Source organism: Nicotiana tabacum, chromosome 9 (genome assembly GCF_000715075.1).
Source record: "Nicotiana tabacum cultivar K326 chromosome 9, ASM71507v2, whole genome shotgun sequence".
NCBI classification, from domain to species: Eukaryota; Viridiplantae; Streptophyta; class Magnoliopsida; order Solanales; family Solanaceae; genus Nicotiana; species Nicotiana tabacum.
The window spans coordinates 116,119,303-116,136,507 of NC_134088.1; positions in this window are offsets into that span (position 1 = coordinate 116,119,303).

Consider the following 17,205-nt stretch of genomic DNA (forward strand, 5'->3'; position numbering starts at 1 on the left):
CAGATATTGGCTAAAAGCTAGAGGAAAAGGGAGAGAGGAGTCACATAGGCACACTTACAAAGTCAGAGTCGTACAAGCTGGATGATAAAAGATATCAACAGTTATAAGATTGGAAGGATTTCGACCACGAGTCGTGGTGTGAGAAAGAGGCCTAAAGGGGGGAATGCCCTGGACTTTGGGATTCATTCACAGAACAGTTGCCTAGATGGCAAGAGGAGTACTACAGTATTCACAAGAGCTATGGGTTATGAGAATGATAAGTGCATCAGTCAACATTCGAGGACGAATGTTCCAAAGGGGAAATAATGTTACACCCCATATTTTTATACGTGAAAGTACGCCATAAATAAATTGATAAAAGCTCAGAAATGAGATGTTACATCCGCATTTTTGTACATTAAAGTATTGTCGTAAGTTAATCGGCATAAGTTAGGGAATGAGATTATTTTAAAATTATAAGTATTATGCTATTTCAAACAAGTGATAAGTAAATTCGTGAAGGTGAGAGGGTAAGCGAATCGAAGGAAATGAGTTTTCGTCGAAGTTTGGCATTTTGAGAAAAGAAAAATACGGTCCAAGCTATAATACTACGTATTTATGGACTAGTGCCATACAAGGTACCACGACCATATTAGTAAGGTGTACAGAGTGTATTAAATGTGAGTAGTATTTTACGAAATTTAAGATAATTCCTAATTATGTGGATAATCGGGTAATTATTGGTTAAGGGGGGGATTAATAATTTAATTGATAGATTAAGTGGATAATCATTGACTGGGAAATGTTCCCCAACATGGCAGCCATACAAAGAGCCATTAGATGACTCTTAAATGAATTTGCAAGATGGTAACTTTTTAAGAGATAAGGACTTTATGTCATTTGGCTAAAGAATGTTATCAACAAAGCCAACAATGTCACGGTCATAATCCTTGCATATAGTAGCAAACATTCCATTTCCTAATCAATAATCTTGTTCATAAGCTTTAAAGAGGAATGCTTATATTTGCTAAGTTATTGGATAAGCTTAATCAAGACAAAAACGTGGCAGCAATATATGTCATTTGATGACTCTTAAGTCACTTTGGAGGGTGGCAACATTTAAAGTAATAACTAACTTATCTCATTTTTGATTGAAAGATGCTATTAAGCCTTATGACTACAAAATGAAAAGGCTATGACTATAACTTACGGATGAAACTTCAAAGATCATACAAGATCATGATCAAATCACAAAGTGATCATACGGAATTTGATATAAAAAATTCTTTTTTGGAGGAGATTTTGGAAGTTCATATGAGACTTCATGTTACAATAGCAACGATAGTTCTTAGATTCGTAAAGAAATTGATACGAAAATGCACTGCGTAATAAAAATGGTGTAACGACTCGACCGGTCATTTTGAGTATTACAGCCCCGTTTCCCATTTACTATTCAATTTATTCCTTACAGTTGATTTATGACTAATCGTGGTAGTTGGTTCGGGTCCGGAAAGAATTCGGAGTGAAATGAGGCACTTAGTCTCATAATTGAAAATTTTAAGTTAGAAAAGTGTCCGGATGCGGAATTATGTGTAAACAACCTCAGATGTGAATTTTGATGATTCCAATAGCTCCATATGGTGATTTTTCATTTAGAAGCATGTCCGAAATTTTTTTTGAAGGTCCGTAGTGGAATTAGGCCTGAAATGCCGAAAGTTAATAATTTTGGGAAGTTTGACCGGGGGGTTGACTTTTTGATATCATGGTCGAAATACGATTCTGAAAATTTGAGTACCTCTGTTATGTCATTTATGACTTGTGCGCAAAATTTGTGGTCAATCGGACGTGATTTGATAGGTTCCGGAGTCATTTATAGAAATTAAAAATTTTAAAGTTCATTAGGCTTGAATCTATGTGTGATTAGTGTTTTAGTATTGTTTGATGTGATTGGAAGGCTCGACTAAGTTCTTATGATGTTTTAGGACTTGTTGGTACATTTGGTTGAGGTCCCGTAGGCCTTGGGTGAGTTTCAGATGGTTAACAGATCAAATTCGAACTTAGAAGAAATAGCTGAAGTTTCTACCCTCTGCTGCAATCGCACTTGCGGAAACTCTATCGCAGGTGCGAGCTCGCAGAAGCGAGCCTAGCAAGCGTAGATGCGCAAATGGACTATGGGGCAGTGGTCGCAGGTGCGAGGAAAATTCCGCACCTGCGTGAGTGCAGATGCGGAGGGACGCGCGCAGAAGTAGCCTGCGCAGGAGCGCAAACAGGCACGCAAATGCGGGCAAAGGCACATATGCGGGTCTTTTTCCGCACATGCGGTTGGCACATAAGCGGCCAAGTTGCTGCAGATGCGAAAATTCTTGGACAGTACAAAAACAAAGGGGTTCCGAGCTTTTGCCATTTTTGGGCATTTCAAGCTCGGGTTGGGCGATTTTGAGCAAGATTTTCACGAGAAAACTTGAGATAAGTCCCTTGTGATCATTCCTACTCCATAATATTGAGTTATAATCGAATAATCCGACTAGATTACATGTTTTTGAGGTGTAAATCGGGGGTTGGAACTTAAGAATTTAAAAATAAGGTTTGAAGCTTTGGGGGGTCGAGTTGAGGTCGGATTTTGGTAAAATTTATATGGTTAGACTCGTGGTTGAATAGGCTTTCAGATTTTGTAACTTTTGTCTGGTTCCGAGACGTGAGCCCCACGGGCGAAATTTGAGCTAAATTTTGGATTTTTATGAAAAATTAGTATTTTCTTATGGAGTAAATTCCAATAAATTTTATTGAATGAATCAAATTAATTGTGGCTAGATTCGAGGCGTTTGGAGGCAAATTCATGAGGCAAAGGCATAGCGGAGTAAAGAATTACACGGTTTGAGATAAGTAACACTTCTAAACTTGGTTCTGAGGGTATGAATCCCCGAATTTGGTATGATATGAATTGTTTGGAGGTGATAGACACGATAGGTGACGAACATGTAGACGTGCACCACAGAAAGTGTGTCTTGAATAAATTCTGTGAAGAAGAAAAATTAAAGAATCATGTTATTATCTGAACAAGTGGCACTTGTTAGAGGAATTAAGCTGAGGCTAGTAATAAAGATCGTGTTTAGGTGATGTTGGGCATATTTCGATATGTGTTGATGTTACTTTACCCATATTTTAATCGCTTTTTGATGCTATTTGATCTTTAAAATGCCCAACATGGTTTAATTATTGGTTTTATGACTAATTGAGTTGTGTGTGATGATTTAGGGTGTTTGGAGTGCAAAAATATGAAGAAAAGGTACTCTAGGTAGAGGAAGAGGGGTTGGATGCGTCGCATCCAATCTAGAAAAAAATTAGATTTCGTGCACCCTTAGCAGTGAAGTCGGCCCATAGCATCCGCCTTAGCATCCGCACCTGGGCAAAGCTGGGAAGTCGAGGACGAGGTGGATGCGACGCATCCACCCTAGCATGCGAAGCTGGGAAGTCGAGGACAAGGTGGATGCGACGCATCCACCCTAGCATGCGAAGCTGGGAAGTGGAGGACGAGGTGGATGCGACGCTTCCACCCCATCATCAATCCCTGAAGCTGATTTGGATTAGGAATAGGAGAACTTTGGCCCACGACTTTTGTACGCAATATATAAGTTAAAAACACCTCTTTTAGGGCATAAAACATATTGGGAAGAAGAGAAAAGCCACGACAAAGCTGGGGAACCACTGAATTCATCTTGAGTTCTTATTTTTCCTTCTTTTATTGATTCTTATGCACTCTTGTGAATTTTTTGATGATTGCATGAACATGAGTGGCTAAGAACCCTATTGTTCTAGGGTCATGGGTATACATGAATATTGATGTTCGAAGTTTAATTTGACGAAGTTGATTTTATCAGATTGGGTTGTTTATTTAATTCTGTTTTAAATTAATTTACTGAGTAGCTAACAGTAAATTACTATCTACGAATCTTGAGTTGAACTCAAAAGTGGGAATTCTAGATTGCATATAGAATTAAATAGAGCAAATTCGTAAACCCGGGCATCGGGGAACGGATTCGCAATGAGGATAGAAATATACCTAATTGTCTTGTTCGGTTGAAATACAGGAAGTGTAAATGCATTCTTGTTAATATTAATTCCATAGACATATAGGCATTAAATTAGCTTGAATAGGTGAGTAAGAACTCGACAGATTCTTATGAGTAATATCAACCCTGACAATCAACAATCCAGATAAATCAATTAGTTATTTTAAGCTAAGAATGCAACATGATTGTTAGATAACCCGTGACCCTGGAATATTATCTCCCATTTATTGTTATTTAAAACTATTTAAGTGTTGTGTTGAATTCTAGTATTTCAATAATTTATAGTTTTTAGGTAGTATATTAGACAATTATCTATTTTATGAGAAATCGCTAGAATCGATAAGCTATTTGAGTTTAAATTAGTCAAAAGTTAATCATAAGTCTTCGTGGGAACGATACTTTATTCACTACTCTATTACTTGACGACCACGTATACTTGCGTGAGTGTGTTTGGTCGCAACAACTTTATTCAGTTGGCGTTGTTTGTGTTAACGCAGGATCTTCTCTTGAATGCGGAGGAGTAGAAGTGCAAACAACTTCCTTCCTTTTGATCCAGAAATTGAACGAACACTTCATAGAGTGAGGAGGGAAGTCGAAGCTAGAACGAGAATAGAAAGAGAGTTGGACATCGTAGTTTAACCACAACCAATAGGGATGGCAGGTAATGAGGAGCGTCCGGTGATAGAAGCCGCAAGGCCCAATCTTGCAAATATGACTCAGGCTATCGTGAAGCCTGACATCACGGGGTATTTTGAACTCAAACAGTACATGGTACATCTGATTCAGTCCACAGGGCAATATGTGGGTCTATCTCATGAAGACCCACAAAGGCATATTCAGAACTTTTTGGAAATTACGGACACTTACAATTATCCGAATATTTCCAAGGACTATGTCAGGCTGACACTATTTCCCTTTTCATTGTTGGGGAAAGCTAAGGAATGGTTGCAAAAGGAGCCCGCGAATTCAATCCATACTTGAGATGATTTAGCAAGGAAATTCCTAATCAAGATTTTCCCCACTAAGAAGACAAAATCGCTGAAAAGCCAAATTCTTGGGTTCCAACAACGGGATGGCGAGACACTTCGTCAAGCTTGGGAAATATAAAAGAAGCTACTCAAAGACTGCCCATATCATTGTCAGACTGATGAGATTTTGGGTCACACTTTTGTTAATGGGCTAGACGAGGCATCAAAGATGAATCTTGATTCAGCTTGTGGGGGTAGTTGCATGGCAAGGCCGTATAGTGAAATACAACTCTTGCTAAATAACTTCACTGCTAATGACCATAATTGGCAAGGAGATGGGGACGCAAGAAGAGTAATTAAACAGAAGGCAGCTGGGGTGATTGAGCTTGATGACTTCTCAGCCATGAGAGCAGATATTGCAAAGCTGGCAAATCAAATGAACAGAATGACAATGCAACAAACACAACAGATGCAACATGTATAACAAATGTCTATTTGCTACGAACTATGTGGTGACAGTCATATGAGTGACATGTGCCCCACGAATCCTGAATCTATATACTATGTGGGGCAACAAAACAGAGGTCCAATGAATCAACATGCACAATATGGGAACACTTACAATCCAAATTGGAGGAATCATCTTAACTTCTCATGGGGCGGAAATCAACAGAATCAGAATCAGTATAGGCCTCAAGGAAATTTTAATCAGCCTCAGAGGCCACCCCAATAAACAGAAGAGAGTACGAATGACTTGCTGAAAAAGTTGTTGCTAGACAATCAATAGCTCAGGACCGATTTCAGAAATCTTGATAGGCAAATGGGGCAGTTAGCAGCAAATCAAAATACTTGACCTACAGGCTCTCTTCCCAGTGATACAGAGAAGAACCCTCAAGTTAATGCAGTTACACTTAGAAACAGAAGGGAACTAGAGGAAGTGCCAAAGAAAAGAAAGGACAAACCTATACCTGAGGGGGAGCTGACCCCTAAGGCAATACACGAGTCAAAGAAAAATGATGCAAGTTCAGAGCCAGTGGAGGCTATAAGGCCACCACCACCTTTCCCTCAGAGATTGCAGAAAAAGAATGACGATCAAAGGTTCAACAAATTTCTCTCTATGCTGAGTCAGGTTCAATTAAATATTCCATTGGTGGATGTACTTCGTGAAATTCCAAAGTATGCTAAGTACATAAAAGATATAGTGGCTCACAAGAGGAAATTGACTGAGTTCGAGATAGTTGCACTTACTGAGGAGTGCACTTCAATGGTCCAAAACAAGCTTCCCCAAAAGCTTAAGGATCCCGGCAGCTTCACCATTCCAGTGCGAATCGGTAATATTGATGTGGGTCGTGCTCTTTGTGATTTGGGTGCGAGCATAAATCTGATGCCATTGTCCTTGTTTAAGCAATTGGGTATGGGAGCTCCAAGACCAACCACTGTGATGTTGCAATTAGCTGATAGGTCCATAACCTACCCTGAAAGAGTGATTGAAGATGTGCTGCTACAAATTGGGAAATTTATCTTACCAGCTGACTTCATTATTCTAGATTTTGAGGCTAATGAACAAGTTCCAATCATATTGGGACGACCTCTCTTGGCTACTGGTGATGCAATAATTAAAGTGCGAGAAGGGAAAATGATTATGAGGGTGGACAACGAGGAAGCAGTCTTCAATGTCTACAAAGCAATCCAACTTCCCTGCCACTATGAGGAGCTCTCTATGATATCTGTTGTGGAGGTGGATGAGCAACTTCTTAACACGAGTGTATATCTAGACGACTCTCTAGAAAAAGCACTCATGTTGTTTGATAGCTTGATGATTGATGATGAGGTTGAGGAGATGATGCATATCCTAGATGCATCATGTGCTTACATGCAAGGAATACACCCGTTTGAGCCCCTGAATAGGCCAAGTGGCCCCCCTCCAAAGCCGTCAATTGAAGAAGCTCCAAAATTGGAGCTTAAACCCCTACCCCCTCACCTTCAATATGCTTATTTGGGTAGTTCTGACACTTTACCTGTTATTGTTTCTTCTCACTTGTCTAAATTGCAGGAAGAAAAGCTATTGAGGGTGCTACGTGAGCACAAGCGAGCAATTGGGTGGACAATGTCTGATATTAAAGGCATTAGTCCAGCTTTTTGCATGCATAAAATCCTCATGGAAGATGGACACAAGCCAAGTGTAGAGCAACAATGCCGACTAAATCCAATCATGAAAGAGGTGGTAAGAAAAGAAGTGATTAAGTGGCTTGATGCAGGTATTGTATTTCAAATCTCTGATAGCAAATGGGTAAGCCCTGTTCAATGTGTGCCGAAGAAGGGGGGATGACTGTAGTAGTTAATGAAAACAATGACTTAATTCCTACAAGAACTGTCACTGGATGGAGAATTTGCATAGATTATAGAAAATTGAACAATGCCACCCGGAAAGACCACTTTTCCCTCCCCTTTATTGACCAAATGCTTGATAGGTTAGCTGGCCAGGAATATTACTGTTTCTTGAATGGTTATTCGGGGTATAATCAGATTGCTATAGCCCTAGAGGACCAAGAGAAAACTACATTTACGTGTCCTTATGGCACGTATGCGTTCAAGAGAATGCCCTTTGGTCTTTGTAATGCACCTGTGACTTTTCAAAGGTGTATGATGGCTTTTTTTACTGACATGGTTGAAAGATTTGTAGAAGTATTCATGGATGATTTTTCTTTGTTTGGATGTTCTTTTGATAATTGTTTAATGAACCTTGATAAAGTGTTTTCTAGGTGTGAAGAGACGAACTTGGTGCTAAACTGGGAAAAGTGCCATTTCATGGTACGTGAAGGTATAGTTTTGGGGCACAAGGTCTCCAAAAAGGTTTGCAGGTGGACAAAGCGAAGGTGGAGGCGATTGAAAAATTGCCCCCACCGACATCCGTCAAAGGCATTCGCAGTTTCTTAGGCCGTGCAGGTTTTTATCGTCGTTTCATTAAAGATTTTTCGAAGATTTATTCTCCTTTGTGCAGACTTCTTGAGAATGATGTGCCCTTCAAGTTTGATGATGCCTGTCTGAGAGCATTTGAGGAGCTGAAGGGAAGGTTGGTGACTGCACCAATTATCATTGGCCCAGATTGGGCGCAATCATTTGAGTTGATGTGCGATGCAAGTGACATGGCAATCAGAGCTGTTTTGGGGCAAAGGAGAGATAAAATCTTTCACCCCATTTATTATGCGAGCAAAACTATGAATCCAGCTCAGATAAATTATACAGTTACTGAAAAGGAGTTGCTTGCAGTGGTGTGGGCATTTGACAAGTTCAGATCTTATCTAGTAGGAACCAAAGTCATCGTTTACACAGATCATTCAGCTATCAGATATTTGTTTGAAAATAAAGACGCCAAGCCGAGACTGATTCGTTGGGTCCTCCTCTTGCAAGAATTTGACTTAGAGATCCGAGATCAAAAAGGGACAGAAAATCAAGTGGCTGATCACTTGTCTAGATTAGAAAGTTGGAACCATGTAGTTGAAGGAGGGTCAATCAAAGAAACATTTCCTGATGAGCAGTTATTAGCCGTCACCTTAGGTGAAGCCCCATGGTATGCAGATTATGTGAATTTTATTGCAAGTGGGGTGACGCCACTAGAATTAACACCTGACAATAGAAGAAGATTCTTACATGATGTGAGACTCTACATGTGGGATGAGCCATTTTTATATAGGCAGTGCGCGGATCAGTTGGTGCGAAGGTGTATTCCTGAGGAAGAGATGAATGCTATACTGCATGATTGCCATGCTTCGCTATATGGAGGCCATCACGGCGGGGATAGAACCGCCCAAAAAGTGCTACAATCAGGCTTCTATTGGCCAAAATTGTTTAAGTATGAACATGTCTTTGTTAAAAATTGTGACAGATGCCAAAGAACCGGAACTATCACAAGGAAGCACGAGATGCCCTTGCAAAATATTCTGGCAGTAGAGCTTTTTGATGTTTGGGGGATTGATTTCATGGGACCGTTCCCATATTCTAATGGACACAGGTACATCTTGGTGGCGGTCGACTATGTTTCTAAGTGGGTGGAAGCCATTGATCTTCCTACTAATGACACAAAGGTAGTGGTAAGCTTTGTAAAGAAGCACATCTTCATACGTTTTGGGACTCCAAGAGTGTTGATAAGCGACAGGGGAACTCATTTTTGTAACAAATTGCTGAATAATATTCTTGCAAAGTATAGAGTTAAGCATAAGGTTTCCACCACCTATCATCCCCAAACAAGTGGTCAAGTAGAAGTTTCCAACAGATAGGTAAAGCAGATTTTGGAGAAAACAGTAAGTGGGAATAGAAAGGACTGGGCCGGAAAGCTGGAGGATGCATTATGGGCATATCGCACTGCATACAAGACCCCCATAGGTACTTCTCCATACAGGTTGGTTTATGGGAAGGCATGCCACTTGCCTGTTGAGCTTGAACACAAAGCCTATTGGGCAATTAAAAAGCTAAATATGGAGATGGACTTGGCCGGTGAGAAGAGATTGCTACAACTCAACGAGCTTGATGAATTTCGATTGCATGCGTATGAAAATGCCAAATTGTATAAAGAAAATACAAAGAGGTGGCATGATAAGCATATCCAACATCGTGAGTTTGAGCCAGGTCAAGAGGTTCTATTGTTTAATTCGAGGCTAAAGCTTTTTCCCGGAAAGCTTAAATCACGATGGTCGGGTCCGTTTGAAGTGGTTAGTGTGAAACCTCATGGGGCAGTGGAATTACGTGATATGAGTTCCAATGAGACATTCTTGGTAAATGGCCAGAGAGTAAAACACTATTGGGGTGGTGACATTGCACATCACAAGACCTCGATAGATTTGGTGGAGGCATGAAGAACATGTTGCGTCGTGCCGCGACGTTAAATCAGGCGCTTCTTGGGAGGCCACCCAAGTCCTGTATTTAGGAATTAGATCTTGTATGTATATATTTTAAAAAAAAAGATATAGGACAATAGGGTGGATGCGTCGCATCCCCCTCAGCATAAAAAATTTGACGGACCAATTGCTCAAGGCAGTGAAGTCTGCATATCGCGTCCACATCGCATCCAACCAGTTTTAGAAAAGAAAACAGTGGGGATGCATCGCATCCAAGCTCGCACGCACAGGTAAGTGTTATATTTTAACACAACCTATGCCAAAACACAATTACATACAAATTTGCATCCTGCCCAGAACCGCCCCTCTCATCTCACTTGCGACCAAACACATCTCCTCTCTTCTCTCGCGACAGGTATGTATGATCTCCATCATTCTTTCTTTTTCTTTACTCTCCTCACTCTCCTCTCCTCTCCTCTCTCTCGCTAGTAGCAACAGACCCCCTGCCCAAATTCCCCTAGGTTAAGTTTCCCCAATTTAAATGTCACACATGTGATTCAACTATAATTTGGGGATGTGGTTCCTGTTGGTTGTAATGGTTGCGAGATGATAAACTATAATTCCCTTCATCTCGTTAATTTTGGGAGGGTAGTCGAATTACCCCACTGATAGAAGAAACTAGGAACAATTGTTGCATATCACCTGTTCGACGAATTGCCCGAAAGATAAATTTAGGCGCCGGTGAAGTCTGAGTAACCGAGCAACACTGGTATATGCTAGTGAATAAGTATAGGGTCATTTGTATTGATTGTCGGAATGTTTTTAGCCTATGAAAGATTGTCTAAGGGAATTGAACATCCTGCACATGCTAGACATCTTGTATTGTAAAGTGTTACTCGATCTGAATTGTGTGAGGTCTATGCGTAATGATATGTCGTGAGAATAAGTGTGGGGTCGAGTGAGCTGCTATGTGTAATTGAACATGGTTAGTGAGCGTCGCTCGGATAAACCTCATGTTGTGCATAATGATATCTATATCGCGAAGTGCTTATTTGTAAACTTGAAAAGAGTTATCACATCCCTGCTGAAAGACATGGGCTATACTTTCAGACGCATAAATGACACGACTACGCAAATGAGTGGAAGTGCTAGATGTTGCAACTGATTTATAGCTGAACTTCACTGTTCTATACGCTCATTGTTGATTTCTTCGCATTGCAGGTACTGAGGCTGGGAAATGGCAGCAACGAGCAAACAGTCCAAGCAACAAGACAAAGATAATAACAAGCAATCACCCAAAAAGCCCACCGGAAAGGCAACAGGTACTCCAAATCTACAGAAAAAAAGGAAGCGGACTGACAAAGAAAAGGAACTGCAGACTAGGCAGTTAATTGATGAATCAGAGCAAGAAGAAGAGGAACCATTAGTCAGGAGGACAGTGAAGAAGGGTATTTCAACAACATTATTAAATCCACCAAGTAAAGGGATAGAGATAAGAGAACCTGTGACATACCAGAGAAAAGTCTCCAAACAGAGTGATCCGACTGATAAAGGAAAGCAGAAGATTACTGCAGAATCTGAGTTCGAGTCCGATTCAGATAATGACCTTCTACATGTCGACATGAGTGATGAAGATAAGGGTGAACCAATAGACCGAGCTACTTGGGAGAAGAACTTTGTTAATGAAAAGGCATTCCGAGCTTATAATAAGATACTAGGTTCAAAGAAGTACATTCCAGAAAAGCCGATCAACATCGGAACACTTAAGAAAAAGTACCCAGAGTTTCTAAAATCAATTCGAGAGGTGCAACAATGGGGACCTATCTTGAAGGGTCACGGCAAAGCCAACCTCACTATCATCAGAGAGCTTTACGCCAATTAGCGTCATTCCAGGGGCAACATTGTGAGAGTACGAGGGGTGGATATTAATGTCTCAGCTGAAGCTCTGAATAACTTCTTAGGGGTGCCACACACACTAACAGATAGGTTTGACTCCATATGCACAACACCAGATTATGCACACATTCGGTCGGTCCTATGCCCTACCAGGAAGGATGCAAATTGGAAGCATGGGAGTATGGAGTACCATTCTCTGGCTAAGGATTTCATGAGTGCGTTAGCACGTGTGGCTCTAAATTTCATATGCAACCGCCTGATGCCATGCCAACACAAAACTGATGTCCCTCGTCACCGCGCACTAGTATTGTATGCTTTATTGGAGGGTATACCGCTCAACTTATCATGCATGACCAAATGCAGTGCACCAGGATGAATTACAAGTGGAGGATGTTCTTTGAAAATACCCTATCAGCTTTCTTGACAGAGATGGGGGTACTATGGGACAAGGAGAATGACGACATTGAGGCTAAAGCTCCAGGACCATATGATGTTACTCATGTTCTAGAGCCGAACAAGGGAAGGTCTTCTAAGCTCACCATTCAACAGTTGTTTGAGCAGATGCAAGCTGATATGCAAGAGAATAGGGCTCAGTTGATAGCGACTCGTGTAGAGTTGAGTGCCACCAGGGATGAGTTGAGTCAGACTCGTGCGGATCTAAGCCGAGTTCAGACTGAGCAGGCCACGATGATGAGGGAGGTATCATTACTCCTCCGTGCTCTGGTTCAACATGCAGATATAGACATGTCACAGCTACTTGTATCGTCCACTGCTGGACCATCCATTTCTGCTTCTCCTATAGTACCCGAGGCTCCACACACCATGCCTGCTGAAGCCGATGTCCCACCTACTATAGACTCAGCTCCAGTTGGTGATGATAGGACTGTTACAGCTCCCCATATTCGTGAGGATGATATCGCCAGGCCGGAGGGGGTCTTAATGAATGCCATGGATGCTGATGCTCTTCCACAGACTGCGGATGAGCCTTCCACCTTGACTTGAGGGGAGTTTCTTCTCACCCTACTTTACGTTATTTGTGTGCATTGGGGGCAAAGCACGGTTTTAAATGTGGGGTGGGGGTTATGTTGATACTGTTGAGGGCTGTGATATTCACTGGATTAATGGCATGTAATAGTTAGTAAATGTCATCTATATGGAGTAACTCTCAGTTCATTGTTATGTGTAGTCGTAGAAAATAAAGGACTTTTCCCGACGACGGACTACCTGGACAGTTCTCTCGAGGGATTAAGGTCCTTAGAAAAACACACAAAAAAAAGATTTTCATTTGATTTTTGAAATTAGTGTTAGTATTAGAAGATTGACAGACAACTAAAGAAAAGCAGATTAGTAAATTTGTTTTTAGGTAATAATAATCTCCTGTGATTTTTCTTTGTGCCTCGGTTCTTTTTCATGGGATGTATTTTGAACCAGGCAGTAATAGTTTTTTTTTAAGAATAGATTAGGAATTTAGGAAATAAAAGGAGAAAGAATGATGAACCTAAGCGCCCTTGACTTGTTTCATAGTAACGTACTTTTGCTTTGGCATGTGTAGTATCTCCCCTATATTGTGATGTTAATCTTGATGCCTCTATATATATTAGATAGCATGTTTTGTGACGACTATTTCTCATTTTCTTGATTCGTGTGCACTTTGTGCTTAATGCTAAATATATCGTAGCTCCGTGAATACTTGCATTGCTTGAGAGTCGGAATGTGATCATCCTTAGTGAGTCATGTGCCAGGTGTGGTGAGGTTTTTGTATAGTCCATGTATTGTACTTGTGTCTAGAACTTGCCCGGTATGTGAGTTGAAGCGACATTTGAGGTGATGCTCGGTCTGAAAGATGATTTTAGGCTTTCTTTGATATTTTTGAGCTTATTGCTTATTGCTTATCACAAATAAAATTTATCCTTAGTTAACCATTTTGAGCCTATTGACTTTTATTTGGTACCCACATTACAAGCCTATACCCTTTTTATTCTTAATTGACATTGTTTTGATCCTTTTACCTCTTAAAGCACTTTAATTGTTAGATGAGCACTAAAAGAAGTAAGAAGGGACTAAGTATGAGGTGACTTTTGAGTGGAACCATTGAAAGGAAGAAAGATGCACTTGTTTTATAAAATAATACACCATTAGCGGAAATTGAAAAAGAAAAAAAAAAGAGAAAAAATTTGGAAAAAAGAAAAGACAAATATAGATGAATAAATTGTTGTCTTGTTCTTGCTAGTGGGTATGAATTAAAGTAGTGCTTAAAGAAAGAGGAAATATTGTTGGGGGTGATAGTATTTGTGAAATTGAAGTGGTGTTGAAGAATTTTCGCTTAAGTTATTTTGTGATGTATTAAAGTGCTTAGGAGGGTGAGTCACTATTCCTTAAATATATCCTACCCGTCCCTTAGCCCACATTACAACCATGAAAAAGTCCTAATTGATTTTCGATCGAGCGAGCTTACATTAGTAGAGATTTACATTAAGGGCAAGCCTATGGTACCAATTGCATGCATGTGACTTCTTTGTGAGAGTGAGCGATTTTTTTTGATATATGTGAGTCATTAAAATATATTTGATCATGAGATTCAAATGTGTGGATTGAACTCGCTCTCTTGTTCTTGTTGTGAGGGCACATGGTTTCACGAGGGATAGGTAACGTTATTAGACTTCTCTATGATGTTGGGTGTTCAAACCATGAGTGCATTGTGACACCGAGTCGGTTTTTGAGGTTAGGATTGTTGTGAGCATGTTGTCTTTGTGTGAATATTTTTTTAAGAATGACATAAGTGAAGGGAAGTGTATGTGATGCACATTCTAGAGCCTAATTGTGGCAAATGATCATGGTGATAAGTGAAGTGTGCTTTGAATGATAAGAGCTTAATTTTGTTTCGTCTACCATAGTGATGGTTTGTTCGAGGACAAACAAAGGTTTAAGTGTGGGGTGTTGATGTTGGACATATTTCGATATGTGTTGATGTTACTTTACCCATGTTTTAACCGCTTTTTGATGCTATTTGATCTTTAAAATGTCCAACATGGTTTAATTATTGGTTTTATGACTAATTGAGTTGTGTGTGATGATTTAGGGTGTTTGGAGTGCAAAAATATGAAGAAAAGGTGCTCTAGGTAGAGGAAGAGGGGTTGGATGCGTCGCATCCAATCTAGAAAAAAAATCTGATTTCGTGCACCCTTAGCAGTGAAGTCGGCCCATAGCATCCGCCTTTGCATCCGCACTTGGGCAAAGCTAGGAAGTCGAGGACGAGGTGGATGCGACGCATCCACCCTAGCATGCGAAGTTGGGAAGTCGAGGACGAGGTGGATGCGACGCATCCACCCCAGCATCAATCCCTGAAGCTGATTTGGATTAGGAATAGGAGAACTGTGGCCCACGACTTTTTTACGCAATATATAAGTTAAAAACGCCTCTTTTAGGTCATAAAACATATTGGGAAGAGGAGAAAAGCCACGACAAAGCTGGGGAACCACTGAATTCATCTTGAGTTCTTATTTTTCCTTCTTTTATTGATTCTTATGCACTCTTGTGAATTTTTTGATGATTGCATGAACATGAGTGGCTAAGAACCCTATTGTTCTAGGGTCATGGGTATACATGAATATTGATGTTCGAAGTTTAATTTGACGAAGTTGATTTTATCAGATTGGGTTGTTTATTTAATTCTGTTTTTAATTAATTTACTGAGTAGCTAACAGTAAATTACTATCTACGAATCTAGAGTTGAACTCGAAAGTGGGAATTCTAGATTGCATATAGAATTAAATAGAGCAAATTCGTAAACCCGGGCATCGGAGAACGGATTCGCAATGAGGATAGAAATATACCTAATTGTCTTGTTCGGTTGAAATACAGGAAGTGTAAATGCATTCTTGTTAATATTAATTCCATAGACATATAGGCATTAAATTAGCTTGAATAGGTGAGTAAGAACTCGACAGATTCTTATGAGTAATATCAACCCTGACAATCAACAATCCAGATAAATCAATTAGTTATTTTAAGCTAAGAATGCAACATGATTGTTAGATAACCCGTGACCCTGAAATATTATCTCCCATTTATTGTTATTTAAAACTATTTAAGTGTTGTGTTGAATTCTAGTATTTCAATAATTGATAGTTTTTAGGTAGTATATTAGACAATTATCTATTTTATGAGAAATCGCTAGAATCGATAAGCTATTTGAGTTTAAATTAGTCAAAAGTTAATCATAAGTCTTCGTGGGAATGATACTTTATTCACTACTCTATTACTTGACGACCACGTATACTTGCGTGAGTGTGTTTGGTCGTAACATTAGGCTATGTGTCGATATTTTAGGACCCATGGGATCGTTATGCTGTTGAATTAATTGTTCTAAAATATACATTTCATACTCAGTAATAATTGTCCATTGTGAGGATATTTATGGTATTGAGCTGCGCAATGCAGTAGGCCATTTGGCTTTATATATGTTATTATTAAATGGATCAAGTCGCCCGCCTTCTGCAGGCTAGAATAGCTTTATACATTATTATTTTTATGGATCGGGGCTGCCCGCCTGCAACAAGCCTTATTGGCTTTACCATTTTATGGATCGGGGTTGCCCGCCTACAGCAGGCCTCATTGGCTTTATTATTATACGGATCGGGACTGCCCGCCTGCAGTAGGGCATATTGGATTTATATCATGCTTCGGCTGAAGGAGCCCCTCCGAGAGTCTGCACACACCCCCAGTGAGCGCGGTCGACTTATAGCGCTTGGGCTGAAGGTGCCCCTCCAGAGTCTATACACCCCCAATGAGCGTAGATGATTATATATATTCGGGATGGATTTCCCAGGGCATGGAATTGCCTTACTTACTGCTTATATATATGTTTGGGATGGATTTTCCTAGGACATGGACTTGCCTTACTTATTTATATTGTAATGAATTTACCTGGACATGGATCTTGTCTGTATCATTTATATTTGGGGATAAATTATCCCAGGGCTGGATTGGCCTTATACGGTACTAAATGACTGACTGTCAGTCGATGTGTATATATATACGTGTTGGAACACCCCGGGGCTGGATTGGCCATAAACTGTACCGAGTGACCAAATAATTGGTGACCAGTATCTACATGAGGTCTTGCTACTGAGATGTCATATTCCTTATATCATGCAGTATTGATCTATTTCACTTGTACTAAGTTTATCTGTTGAACTTGAAAGCATGCCTACATTTCTGTACCATTATTTTTAATGGACTGTACCTGCGGAGCTCATCATTTCTTTCAGCCCAGAGGTTAGTCTTATTACTTATTGAGTTAGTTGTACTCATACTACACTCTGCACCTCGTGTGCAAATCCAAGTGCTTTCGGACACAGAGATTGTTAGATTTCAGAGTACTGTCAGTTGGAGACTATCAAGGTAGATGCTTGGCATCCGCTGACATTGTCTCTCCTTCCTTCAGTTATTGTACTG